The sequence below is a fragment of the Chionomys nivalis genome, chromosome 4 (genome assembly GCF_950005125.1).
Source record: "Chionomys nivalis chromosome 4, mChiNiv1.1, whole genome shotgun sequence".
NCBI lineage: Eukaryota > Metazoa > Chordata > Mammalia > Rodentia > Cricetidae > Chionomys > Chionomys nivalis.
Window position 1 is genome coordinate 21,369,228 of NC_080089.1, and position 13,122 is coordinate 21,382,349.

The following is a 13,122-nucleotide window of genomic DNA, read 5'->3' on the forward strand; positions in this document are numbered from 1 at the left end:
TGGTAAAGTACAGGAAAACCACAGGGCCATTAAGGTATGCTACCCCAACATAAGCCACCAGGGCCTCACAAGATTTTTTTTTTTTTTTTTTTTTTTGCTCCTTCCGGAGCTAGGAAAGGAAGCCAGAGCCAGGCAGAGTGTTCAGGCCTGACTTCAGGACTTGAAGTCACAAAGAGAGATCACAGGGCAGGTCCCAGGCTTCCTGTTTTTCTTGGAACAGATTGTCTGGTTACCGGATGCTCGGCTGTCTCTGATGCTCGTCTGTCTCTGACGCTGTAGCCCGTAGCACTCTGGAATTCTCTGACTAAAAAGTCTTCTTTTTTTCTTCAAGACAGGGTTTTGCTGTGTAGCTGTGGTTGTCCTGGAACTCACTCTATAGACCAGGTTGACCTCAAACTCAGAGATCCTCCTGCCTCTGCCTCTTGAGTGCTTGGATTAAAGGCGTGCACTACCACCATCCATCAAAAGTTTATTTATTTTTTTTGTTGCTGAGGATGTACTAAGCAAGTACTACAGTCCCAAATACTCTTCCATTGAATTTATATATACATATGTATACATCACATGTATTATGTTATGTCACATATATTATGCATATATATGGTGTATGTGCATGCAAACGCATATTTATAACACACAATCACACATATAAGTGTTACCCAGGTGTGGCGGTGTTAAGTAGAGGCAGGGGGATCAGAATTCCATCTGGGCTGCCTGAGATCCTGTCTCCAAAAAAGTGAAACAAAAGTGGGCGATGGTGGCTCACTCTTTTAATCCCAGCACTTGGGAGGCAGAGGCAGGCGGATCTCTGTGAGTTCGAGGCCAGCCTGGTCTACAAGAGCTAGTTCCAGGACAGGCTCCAAAGCTACAGAGAAACCATGTCCTGAAAAACAAAACAAAACAAAACAAAACAAAACAAAAAAAGACCTACTAAACAGATGTTTTTAAACAGCAACCATGTAACCATGTAGCTCTCCTCCGTCTTCCCTCTTGGCCAATGAACCTCATGCAGCAAGGAGCTGCAGGGCTGGCAGTCATCTTCCCGAAGGTTAAAGAGTTAATACCATGTGACTTACCCGCCATCTTCAGACAAGCAGGTGGCGCAGAGCAAGAACTGTAAACATCTTAGTCCTGAGAAGCCTCTGTTTATCATCTTTCTGGACTGGGGAAGCAAAGAGTCTCAGATGTTTGGATTAGTATGGACCTTTGTATGATAGCAAAAATCTAAGAATATATTTGCTGCAGCATACTATACATATGATTCAACCCTGGTTTAGAATATACTGCACGTGATGATGAAATTTTAAGGTTATAAAGACGTACTCGGGCTAACAAAAGCTGACTTACAGATTTTTACCTAAATGCTTACGTCTTTGCTAACTGTTCAACACCAAGCTACTAGAAAACTTAAATAAGTAGCAATATATGCTTGAAAAATAAGATATATTTGATATTTAAGATTTATAAGTTCCTCAGGTCTGCTCAGATTTATAATAATATTTATCTAGCTACTTTGTCCTTGCTCTTGTTAACCTTCAGCCATTTGTGTGAACTAAGCAATACAAAAAACTGCAGTGTCCTGTAATGGTGAACTATAAAAGGATCAGTAAAACTGCTGGTCTCCCTACTGACTGTGTCTATGATGAAAAGTTTTATTTTGATATTAGAAAATCTTCAAACCACAGAGAAACCCTGTCTCGAAAAACCAAAAAAAAAAAAAAAAACTTCAATTAAAAAAAATGCTCTTTTTAAGTCTAAACCTAACAAGGATGGAAGGTAAGGCGTGCGAGCCAGCAGTCACCTTTCAGACGGCGAGAATCTTTCGTATGGTCAGAACTGCACTTGCAGAGTGCTCAACACTGGTGAAATTCATTACAGAACAAGTTGTGTTTAGCCTCTTGTGTATAGTTTCAAAGTTACACAAGCAATGCTTCTTTAGTTTAGATATACTTAGTAGATGATCTTCAAACTCTTCAGAGATCTGCTGAATATGGCATTCAAAGTGTTTAATTAAAAGGGGGGCCTTTTTGTGGTAAAGAGACACGCCAACTCCTGGCAGCACCCATAATCTCCCCCAAAGAAGATGATGGGTACAGAATCTCCACCTGGAGCATGATTTAAATGTGGCAAAGTCAGCCGCTCCATCAAAACCTGTTCTTCACCTTGACTGCCTTCAGACCCTGTCCAAACTGTGGTTGAGCAGGATACTGCGGAGTTGATTGCCTTGCTTTGCCTAGATAAATAAGGTAAGCTGCCCCGCCCCCTCAGGTTCCTACTCCAGGGGAAAGTCTGTTGGATATTCTGGGCCTCATGGCCACAACTGACGCTGCTCCGAGACCTCTGCCCCCAGGACCATGGAGGGATCTAGGGTAATTGTCCAGGTAGGCGGCAAGGACCTGTCATTTTTAATAATTTTGGAGCTGCTTGGTCTGCACTTTTGGCTTACTCAGGTAAAATGTATCTGCCCCAGATCTCTGATGGGGTTGACTGATGGGCTAGCCGTAGCTTTGCTAGTTTTCCCTCAGTTCAACAGCAGCAGCCAAGGCTTCAGCTGCCTGCTCAGTTCTCTTCAGTGTAAAAACCAGGCCTGAGGCCTCACTTTCCCAGGCCCCCAGCTGAGAAGAGAGGCACTCACAAAATAGATTAAGTGTAACTTTTCACTCTTTCTTTACTTAAAGGAGCTCCCTTTCCAGTGACTGCTCTCAGTAATCAGCCACCTGGGTCTCATGGTGATGACAGGGACAGAAGAGTGGTGTAAAGTTTATGTAAGGTCTGGAGATACAAAAGCTTAAATCGGGAGTGTCTAAGGAAATATTTTAAGATGTGTAAATGCAAGTTATAAAGGTGAAAGAAAATGTCTTAAGGTACGCAAATGTTACTTGTAAAGGCATAAGAGAGTGATTTAAGATATATGTAAAAATGAAAAATGTTGGAACTGAGTGTGGTGGCGCACACCTTTAATCCCAGCACTTGGCGGGGGAGGGGGGACAGAGGCAGGAGGATTTCTGTGAGTTTGAGGCCAGCTTGGTTTACAGAGTGAGTTCCAGGATAGCCAGGACTACCCAGAGAAACTTTTGTCTCAAACAAAACAAAACAAAGAAAATTGTTTCAGATTTCATTGCCTCTGTGTGCTATTGTAACATCAAGACTTCAAACACTGAGTTTAGCATTAGTCAGTGGAGTTCTGAGGAGCTGTTAGCCCAGCTCTGGTGAGCTCTGACTACTATTATCATAGCCACAAGCTCAAGAGTTTAAATTTCCTCTTGTCTTCTAAGTAGAGACTTAAAAATGCTTCTCACTGAGCTGGAAACATCTCTGTCCAATCTGTGTATTCAGCTCTCCGGAAAGTGTGTTAATATTTTAGCCCAAAATCATTTTGGGTCCCCAAGCATCTACTACGATCCAAAGGCGTGAGTCTACTGCCTTTTCTACAGTGTGGATTTTAGTGCGGATTACAAACAGTGGCAATGCTGACATATCTAAAACGTACCTCTCTTTGTAAACTTAAAAAACTTATTGTAAGGGTCAGGGAATCGACATGGATCCATCTCTCACAGGTCAGACTGACTCCAGATAAGTACCGTCGGCCAACAACCTGTTCCCCACCTGCCGATTTTGCCTCTTCCTGAGGGTGGTGGAGCACGATTATTAAAAACCCAGAAACAGAAATTGGGTTCAACCCGAAGGTCAGAAAAGCAAAACAGCCAGCCACTGGCTCTTACCTCTACCTCAGTCCTGCCTCTAGGAATCTCAGAATGATTCTGTGAGAGACTCTCTGTGTGTGAGCTGTCTTTTCCTGTCTCACATTCTTCTCTAGTGCTGGGATTAAAGGCATGCACCACTACTGCCCGGTTTCTATGGCAAACTAGTATGGCTACTGGGATTAAAGGTGTATGCCACCACTGCCTGGTCTGTAAGGCTGACCAGTGGGGCTGTTTTACTATCTGAACTTCAGGCAAGTTTTATTTATTAAAATGCAAATGAAATACTACAAGGTGGAATCTCTCTCTCCCCCTTTCCCAGCTACCAGGTGTTAGGTTGGGAGTCTAGGCCCCTCCCTCGGGGTGGGGTCAGGACCACTCCCCTGGGTACTTAAGTGATCCCCCAAAAGAAAAACACGTGGTCCCCCTTTCTTCCTCCCGGGGGTCGCTTTTCTGCGGCTTCCTGTTTCCCCCTCGGGGCCACCCGAGAGCGCAGATCTCCCATTAAACCTGGATATTTCTTAATTTGGCTTGTTTTGATTTGGCTTGATTAGGAATTTTTGTGTCGTCAGAGAGCTCGCTTAGGAAATATTCCTAATACCAGGACCAAATGCCTAAAAGTTTCAAAAGGACACTTAAGGAAAAAAATTTCCCCAGAACGCCTTAACTTTACCTTCTCTCACTAGTATATATCCGCCCCAGCATCCTGCCAGCTCCAGATGCCCCTTCAAAATCTGCATCCCGGACAGACTCAAAGGCTAACCCCTGGTGGTCCAGCCTCACAAACTGCTCCAGCTACTGCTTGCAAGTCCCCAGCCCCAGATGGTCCCACAGAGCACGGACAGTGAGTGAAACAGCTTGCTTTCCTAGGACTCGGCCAGCATCCTAGGTTTCGTAGGTCCCGAAGATGTCTATGCTCCCAGACAACAGGAAGCGGTCTAAGGAGGGCAGCACCCGTATTCCTGCCCCATCAGCCCTCCTTTCTAGCCCCTCACATGTTTCTAATAAGCAAAAGGGAGACTGTTAGGAGTCAGGTGCTCCCCAGGCCACCTCCAGAAAGGAGTTGGGAAGAGAGTTTAGCTCATATTACAACTTCCAGGTCATAGAGCAAGAATTCAAGGCAGGAACTGAAACAGAGGCCATGCTGCTTACTAACTGTGGTTGGTCAAACTAGAATGGCCCCCGTAGGCTCATCCATTTGAAGGCTCAGTCATTAGGGAGGCACTGTATGAGACGGATTAGGGGGTGTGGTCTTGTGGAGGAAGTGTGCCAGTGGGATGGGCTTTGAGCTTTCAAAAGTCCAGGCCAGACCCAATCTCTCTTTCTCTCTCTGTCCCAGCCAGTCGATCAGGGTGTAGCGCTCAGATACTTCTCCAGTTCCATGTGTGTTAGAGTGTCTTTGGAAGAGTACCTTGGTGGTCGACGCCGAGGAATGCTGCAGAAATCACATCACACAATGTCAAGAGACGCTTTGGGAGGTGCTGAAAGGCTGCCTCAGAGTTGGGACAAGACAGAGAGACAGAGGCAGAGAGGGAGAAACACAGAGAAACAGAGAGTGAGAGACAGACAGTGAGAGAGTGGACTGTGACGGCGGGAATCCCTTTAAATGGTTTCCATGCGGCAGTTGGTGGCTGCTGATAACATGGCCGCTGGTGCTGAGTCACTGAAGGTGGCTGGGGAGCACCTGGTTCCTAACGTTCCTCCCTTTTGTTTATTATAAAAGGCAAGGAAAGAGGAAAGGCTGCTGGTGAGGCAGGAATGGGGTCGCTGCACTCTTTAGACTGCTTCCTGTTGTTTGGGGGCATTGACATCTCCAGAGACCCAAGAAAGTTGGGATGCTGTCCAAGTCTTTGCGATTGCAATAGAAAGCAAACTAGCACACACATTTTATTTATTTATTTATTTTGTGCAGCGAAAGCATCCTAAGCTCATCCCCTCTGACCCTCTGGGTTTTCTCACTAATTTCTCTGAAGACCCCTCTGCCTTTCCATGCCCCATACAGATACTTGCAGACCTCCACTGCTGAATTTGCTTTCTTTTTTATGTGTCTAATTGTGTATGTGGGGTGGGCATGCATACATGTGTGTGCCACGGCATGTGTGTGGAGTTCAGAGAACAACTTGTGGAAGTTGGTTCTCTTCTTTGATCATGTGGGTCCTGGGATTGAATTCAGGACACCAGGTTTGGTGGCAAGTGTTAGGTATATTCCTTAAGATGAGCCTCTCGGCCAACACAAATAATTCCAATCAGACCAATTAGACGGAATCAATGCCCATGTTTACTAAATGCAGCGTTTCCCGGTGGCCAGAAAAGCACTGCTGAGGCGGGGAGAGACAGAGGGGCAGGGCACACAAAACCCTAAAATCACATGTTCCATTTTTGGACAGCGGCCTATGGGAGTGGTCCTGACGCTCCCTGAGCGAGGTGTCAGCACTTGGAGGGCTTTCCTGGAGGTAGAGTCCTGACCAAGTCAACTCCCAGGGGGAGGGGGCTTCCAAAGATGGATGGCAGGCATTACAGCAAGTACCTTTACCCACTAAGCCATCTTGCTGGCCCAACCTGTCTTCTTTCTCGGACCCTAAGCCACAAGGCATGACTCGCCTTTCCCCAGTGGCTGCTGGGATTTCAGCTTGTCCATTCTCTTGAACTCTAATAGTCCTCCAGCTAGCTACTGTGCTGCACCCCCCCAGAAAGCCCACTCTCCATGGTTGTCACACAGTAGATATAGCAGCTTTATTCATTATTGCGAATGACTTGAAGTGGCCAATTGTGTGTCCAGGAGTGAATGTTGAGCCAGGGTTTGTCCGTACCATGGAATATTCTTCAGGAAGACAAAAAGAACTACTTTTTACTACAGGCGACAGCTAGTCGGTCTTAGAGACATCATTGCTGCTCACGGAGGCTAGATGTGAAAGGCCACACTCGGAGCCAGAGAGATGAGTCCCTGGGTAAAGCCCCTATTGCCATGCCAGATAACCCGAATTTGATCCCCAGGTTTCAGATTGTGGGAGGAAAGAACTGACTCCTGCAAGTTGTCCTCTGACCTCCACATCTGCATGGTACTCACACGCCAGGGCAGCTGTGCCTGTCCACACACAAATAAGACAAATAAATAAGCAACATGTATTATAATTGAAATACATTTTTTTTACAATGCTTGGTGAGAGTCCTGGTTGAGTGGGGGGCGGTTCTGACAGTTATCGGGGTACGTGGGGCAGAAGTGCTCCTGGCAACTGTGGGGAGACAGGCTTGCCAAGGGCAACCATCCATGGCATAACTGTAGTGGCCATTACTGTTCGCTGAGTGATTCCTAAGTGCCCAGAGCTTCACAGAATGCCTTAGAATCCATAGAAACTCAAATCAGCTCTGAGGAAGGTGCCATCAAAAGTCCACGCTACAGAAGGGGAACCTGAGGAGGGACGGGCAAAGCCACTTGCCTTCTACTGCAAACCTTAGAAATGTCAGTCCCAGTCGGTGCTGGAAGGCTGAGGCAGGAGGATCCAGCACTCAAGACCAGCCGGGCTACATAGTGAGTTGCAGGCTAGCCTGGGTTACATAGCAAGTTATAGACCAGACTGGGCTAGACACCTCTCAACAATGAAAAACAAGAGACCCTAGACTTGACCACCTGAGTTCCATCCCTGAGACCCACATAGTGGAAGATGAGAACCAACCTATATAATAAAGAAATAAGGCCGGGCAGTGGTGGCGCACGCCTTTAATCCCAGCACTCGGGAGGCAGAGACAGGCGGATCCCAGCCTGGTCTACAAGAGCTAGTTCCAGGACAGGCTCCAAAACCACAGAGAAACCCTGTCTCGAAAAACCAAAAAAAATAAAAAAATAAAAAATAAATAAAAAAAATAAATAAAATGTTAAAAAATTAAAAATTAAAATGACATTGTGCCCAAATGAAACACTCAGGTGTTTTTCATCCTTATTTCCTATAATACTCAATATAAAACTGTTTTCCCATGGTCATGCTGAGCTATGTCACCCAGATTTCTTTACTTCTCAGAAAGGATGTATGAGACCTGTGACATTACAATGCCATTTCATTATTTAAATGCACCCTTTAGCCTGGCTAATTTAAAAATACCTTTCTTTCTTTCTTTTTTTTCTTTCTTTTGTTTTGTTTTTTTCAAGGCAGTGTCTCTGAGTAACCACCCTGACTGTCCTGCCTGACTCTGTCTCCTGAGTGGCGTGCGCCACCACTGCCCAGTTCATTTATTTCTTTATGTTGTGTGTGCGCATGCGCCAGTGCCTTGCCCCCGCCCCATGTGATGGTCAGGGGCAGCCTTCGGGAGTTAGTTCTCATTTTTTTTTACTGTGTGGCTCCTGGGAATCAAACTTAGATTGTTAGGCTTGGCAGCAAACATCTCACCAGTCCCAGGTAGACTGTTTCTTCAGTGCTGAAAATGAGGCTCGGGCTGTACACATTCCAGAGAAGGCCTCTACCACTGCGACACACTCAGCCCTTGGTGTGTATGTCTCCTTGTTTGATTTGTGTGTGTGAATGTGTATGTATGTGTGCTTACATGTGGAAATCAGAGACTGTCTTCTCTTATCCCTCCCCACCTCAATTTTTTCATTTGTTTAGAGATTTATTTATCTTTGAGACAGGATTTTTAGTTCAGACTGACCTCAAACTCACTCCAATGAGGAGGATGACCTGGAACTCCCAATCCTCCTGTGGATACAGTGCTGAAGATAGATAAGCCATGCCCCCAGACCCACCTTCTCATTTGGTGTAGCCTCTCACTGAACTTGGAGCTCACCAAATCAACTAGACTGGCTGCTAGCGAGCCCAGGGGTCCCCTGACTCTCCCCATCCCTGCCAGCGAGATCCAGGGATCCCCTGACTCTCCCCATGCTCAGCAGCGAGTCCAGGGGTCCCCTGACTCTCCTCATCCCCGCCAGCGAACCCAGGGGTCCCCTGACCCTCTCCCCATTCCCGCCCGCGAGCCCCAGGGGTCCCTTGACTCTCCCCATGCCCGAGGTTACACGCATGCACCACTGCACCCGCTTTTGACCTGTGCTCTGAGGCTCCAAATTCAGGTCTTTTGTTCGTGTGTGGTAGGCACTCAGGCCGTGAGCCATTGCTCCAGCTGCTTGGCCCTTGGTTCTTATTAGAAGGATCTTGTTTTGTAGCCAGACTGGCTGGGAATTCGCCATCCTCCTGCCTCTAACCTCCCTAGTGCTGGCATCACAGGGGTGCCACCACACCTGGCCTCCACTCTTTGTGTAAGATATTATTTACTTTAATTGTGTGTTTATGTTAGGTGTATACATGTTTGTGTGTGTGTGTGTGTGTGTGTGTATGCGCACATGCAGGCAGGCTCTTGTTTCCTGAGGCCAGAGGTTGACATTGTCTTCCTCTGTGTGAATGTGTGTGTAGGTCAGCAAGCTCCAGGGATCCGCCTGCTTTAATTCCTTGTGCTTGTATGACCGACACATGCTGCTGCTTCACCTGGCTTTTTTTTTTTTTTTTTTTTAATGGGGTTTCTGGGGCACAAGCCTAGGCTCTCATGTTTGCCAGACAAGCACTTTGCTACAGACCGAGTCCTCTCCCTGGCACTTTATGTGTGAAGCTGATTGCTGGGAGTGAATTTGGGTCCCAAAAGCCAGGCCAGGACTCTTCAGCCAAGCCACGCCCCCAGCCCCTCACAGGGGGATTCTAGGCAGGGATAGCCGCAATGCTGCCCAGGTATCCTGCAGTCTCACTTCATCCTGTAGGTGGACATTCCCCTATGAGTGCTCCTTCCTGGCCTCCTGACTCCATTTTGTTGGCATTTGATACAAGTCCAGTTTCTCAGATACCTGCTTGTTCTGAGACTTCTGAGACATGGTTTCTCTGTGTCCTCCAGCCATGCTTCAAATCCTTGTTGATCTGAAGTGCTGGGATGCCAGGCTTGCCTTATCATTTTTTATACTAGCAGCTGTCCCTGAGGCTGCCTCCAGGGAAGGAGGGAGAATTCCAGGCCGCGTCAGCACCTGACCTGCTGCGAGCCTCCTGAGCAATTCTGCCATTGACCTTCCTGCTTCCCATCCAAGGAGAGCCACAGCACAATGCAAACGACACCAGCAGGGAAATTCCTCTGCTGGGCCGATTGTTTTCTTTGACCCCCAGAGGATTTGGCTAAATTTCAGGTCAGAAAGGGTTTGTTTCCCTAAATGAGCTCTCATTTGCTTGGTTCAGGATGTGATCCCGATTCCCATGATGCCCCCTGCCAGGCTCAGCAGGTGCACCCAGCTGAGAGGGCTGCTGGGAAACCCTCCTAAGAATGCAGAGGCCAAAGGCTCAAACCTGTTACCTAAGCCCGAGGGTCAAAAGTTCAAGACCAGCTTAGCATCAGGGCAAGTTTTCTCGGATAAACAGGAAACTGGAGTGGGTCTCACTTGCCTGACGTGCTGATGAGAGAGAGGGAGGGAGAGAGAGATTTTGCAAAGATCCTTTTAGCTTTAGATGTCTAATCCTTTATGCCTCCGTCACCTCATCTGTGAAGAAGGGATAAAGATAGCACCAAGTTCACTGTGACAGGAAATCTACCCCCCCACTTAAGAAAATGTCGGTGAAGCCCATTATCACGCATAGTTAATATTTACTGGTAGAAACACTGAAGCGTGGATCGACACATCCAAAGCTCCTAGCTGGTGACTGGAACTCTTCAGTCAGCTTCCTGTCACTGGGACGGAACCTGTGACATCATCAACTGAAAGGAGAGGTGCCAAGTGGTGGCGGCGCACACCTTTAATCTCAGCACACAGGAGCAGATCTCTGTGAATTCAAAGCCAGCCTGGTCTGCAGAGCAAGTTCCAGAACAGCCGGGGCTACACAGAGAAACCTTGTCTTGAAAAACAAGCAAACAAAAAAGAGTTTAAGGTGAAGGGTGGAGAGATGCTCAGTGCTTAAAAGCACGTGTTGCTCTTCAGAGGGCCTGGGTTTGGTTCCCAGCACCCACAAGATGGCTCACAATTGTTCATAACCCCAATTCCAAGGGGTCTGCCTTCCTTTTCTGACCTCCAAGGCACCAGGCACACATATAGTGCACAGACATACATGCAGACAAAACACTTGGACATGTAAAATAAAATACATTTTTTTCAGAGATCTGCCTGTCTCTGCCTCCCGCGTGCTGGGATTAAAGGTGTGTGCCACCACTGCCTATAAAATAAATCTTTTTTTTTTTTAGATTTATTTATTATGTATACAACATTCTGCCTCCATGTATGCCTGCAGGCCAAAAGAGGGCGCCAAATCTCATTACAGGTGGTTGTGAGCCACCATATGGTTGCTGGGAATTGAACTCAGGACTTTTGGAAGAGCAGCCAGTGCTCTTAACCGCTGAGCCACCTCTCCAGCCCTATAAAATAAATCTTTAAAAAGCTACTGGCTGGTGGTAGCATATGCCTTTAACCCCAGCACCGGGGAGACAGAGACAGGTGGATCTCTGTGAATTAGAAGCTACTCTTATTCCAGAATAGCCAAGTCTACACAGTGAAACCCTGTCCCCCCCCCCAAAAAAAAAACCAAAGCAAAACAAAACAAAAGGCCATGGGAGAGTTGGGGATCCCCAGTGGATACAGTTATATCCTTGCACCTAAGGCCTAGGGAACATTACAGAAGAGGAGAGGTGAAGGCTGTATGGACGATCAGGGAGTTTGCTGTGAGACTGTCTGTGTCTTCTAGAAATATCAGAAGCTCCACCCATAATTCATCACCAACATGAAGACCTACACGTGAACTAAACAAGGATGACACCAATAGATTCTCAAAGTAGACAGAGAAAAGCCCGCGAGGCCTCAGTCGTACACAAAGAACGTCAGCCAACTGAAGAACTCCGAGCGGGGAGAAATACTCTTCCCCAAGGAAGAGAGCGCCATTTGGTTATCCCGTGCCAAGTGGTCGGCCCTGAAAACATAGATACAAGAAGCATTATACAGACTGGGCAGGTGTCCTGAGGTGCATGTATGGACACACGCACGGACACACACACATCTGTGTCTGTGACAATGGATAATAAGAAATGAGCCATGAATTTGAAAGAGAGTAAGGAGGGATATATGGTAGGATTTGAGGGAGGTAAGGGAAGGGAGAAATGTAATTATATTACAATCTCAAAAATAAAAGAAAACTCAAAAAATAATAAAATAAAATAAAGGTGGTGGTATACACCTTTAATCCCAGCACTTGGGAGGAAGAGGCAGGCAGGTCTCAGGGTTTGAGGTCAGCCTGGTCTACATAGTGAGTTCCAGGACAGCCAGAGCTACCTGTCTCAAAAATAAGTTAATTAATTAATTAAGAGATAAATAGAGGAGGGAAGGGAAGGAGGGAGAGAGGGAGGAAAGAAGGAAAACAAAAAGAGCAACAAAGAAAGCGTCCAAGAGCGTTCTCAGCTCTGTGACCGGGGCCCCAGGAGACTCCCAGAGCATTGCTTCCTCATGCCTTCAGCAGAGAACTACGGACAGACAGAGTTAATAAGCCAGAGTTCCAAAGTTATCCTCGGCAACATGGAGTTTGAGGACAGCCAGGGCTACAAGAGATCTGTCTTAAAGAGGTGAGAAGGGAGAAGAGGAAAATGGGAAGGAAGGAGAGAAGAGAGGACTCGGGGTAAGTGGGGACATGGAGCCCTCAACCAACGTGTGCCAGCGCAACATGGCACAAAACAGTGTTTGAAGATACTGATGCCCGCGCACCTGGCACGAGGGGACAGTTTGGAGGGCCTTACCCAGTGGGGAAGCAGGCTCCTGCACCCTAGGGACGCGGAGCAGAGAAGCGGCAATTGTTTTCTGTGGGCGTAGCGCCCCCTAGTGACCACCGAGGGACAGCTCCAGAATTCCACCTTCGCTGCTGCTCCATCAGGCCGGCGTAATTTTGCAGTTCAAGGAAATCCTTTAAGCTCAAAATCCTGCGGATTCAACAGCGATCAGTGGCTCAGAATTCTTTGTGGAAGAGAGAAACACATCCCTCCACCTGCCGCGCGGGGGAAGCAGGACACTGTAAATCTTCAGAGGTGGTTCAAAGGGTGAAGCCAGCAGTGGTGGCGCACGCCTGTAATCCCAGCACTCAGGAGGCACAGGCAGGTGGGTCTTTGTGAGTTCGAGGTCAGCCTGGTCTACATAGCAAGTTCCAGGCCATCTGGAATACATAGGACCCTGCCTCCCAAAAAATAAATAAATAAATAAATAAATAGAAAGAAAGAAAGAAAAAAAGAAAGAAAAAGGAAGAAAGAAAAGTACAAGATTATTCTCAGCTGCCTACTTAGTTTGAGGTTAACCTGGGTTCAGGCAGTAGAATGCCTGCCTTGCAACATTGAGGACCTCATAAAATACATAAAAAAGCCAGTGCATTGGCTGACAAGATACTCAGTGGATAAATGTATTTACCATTAACCCTGACGATCAGCACTCACATTGTGGCTC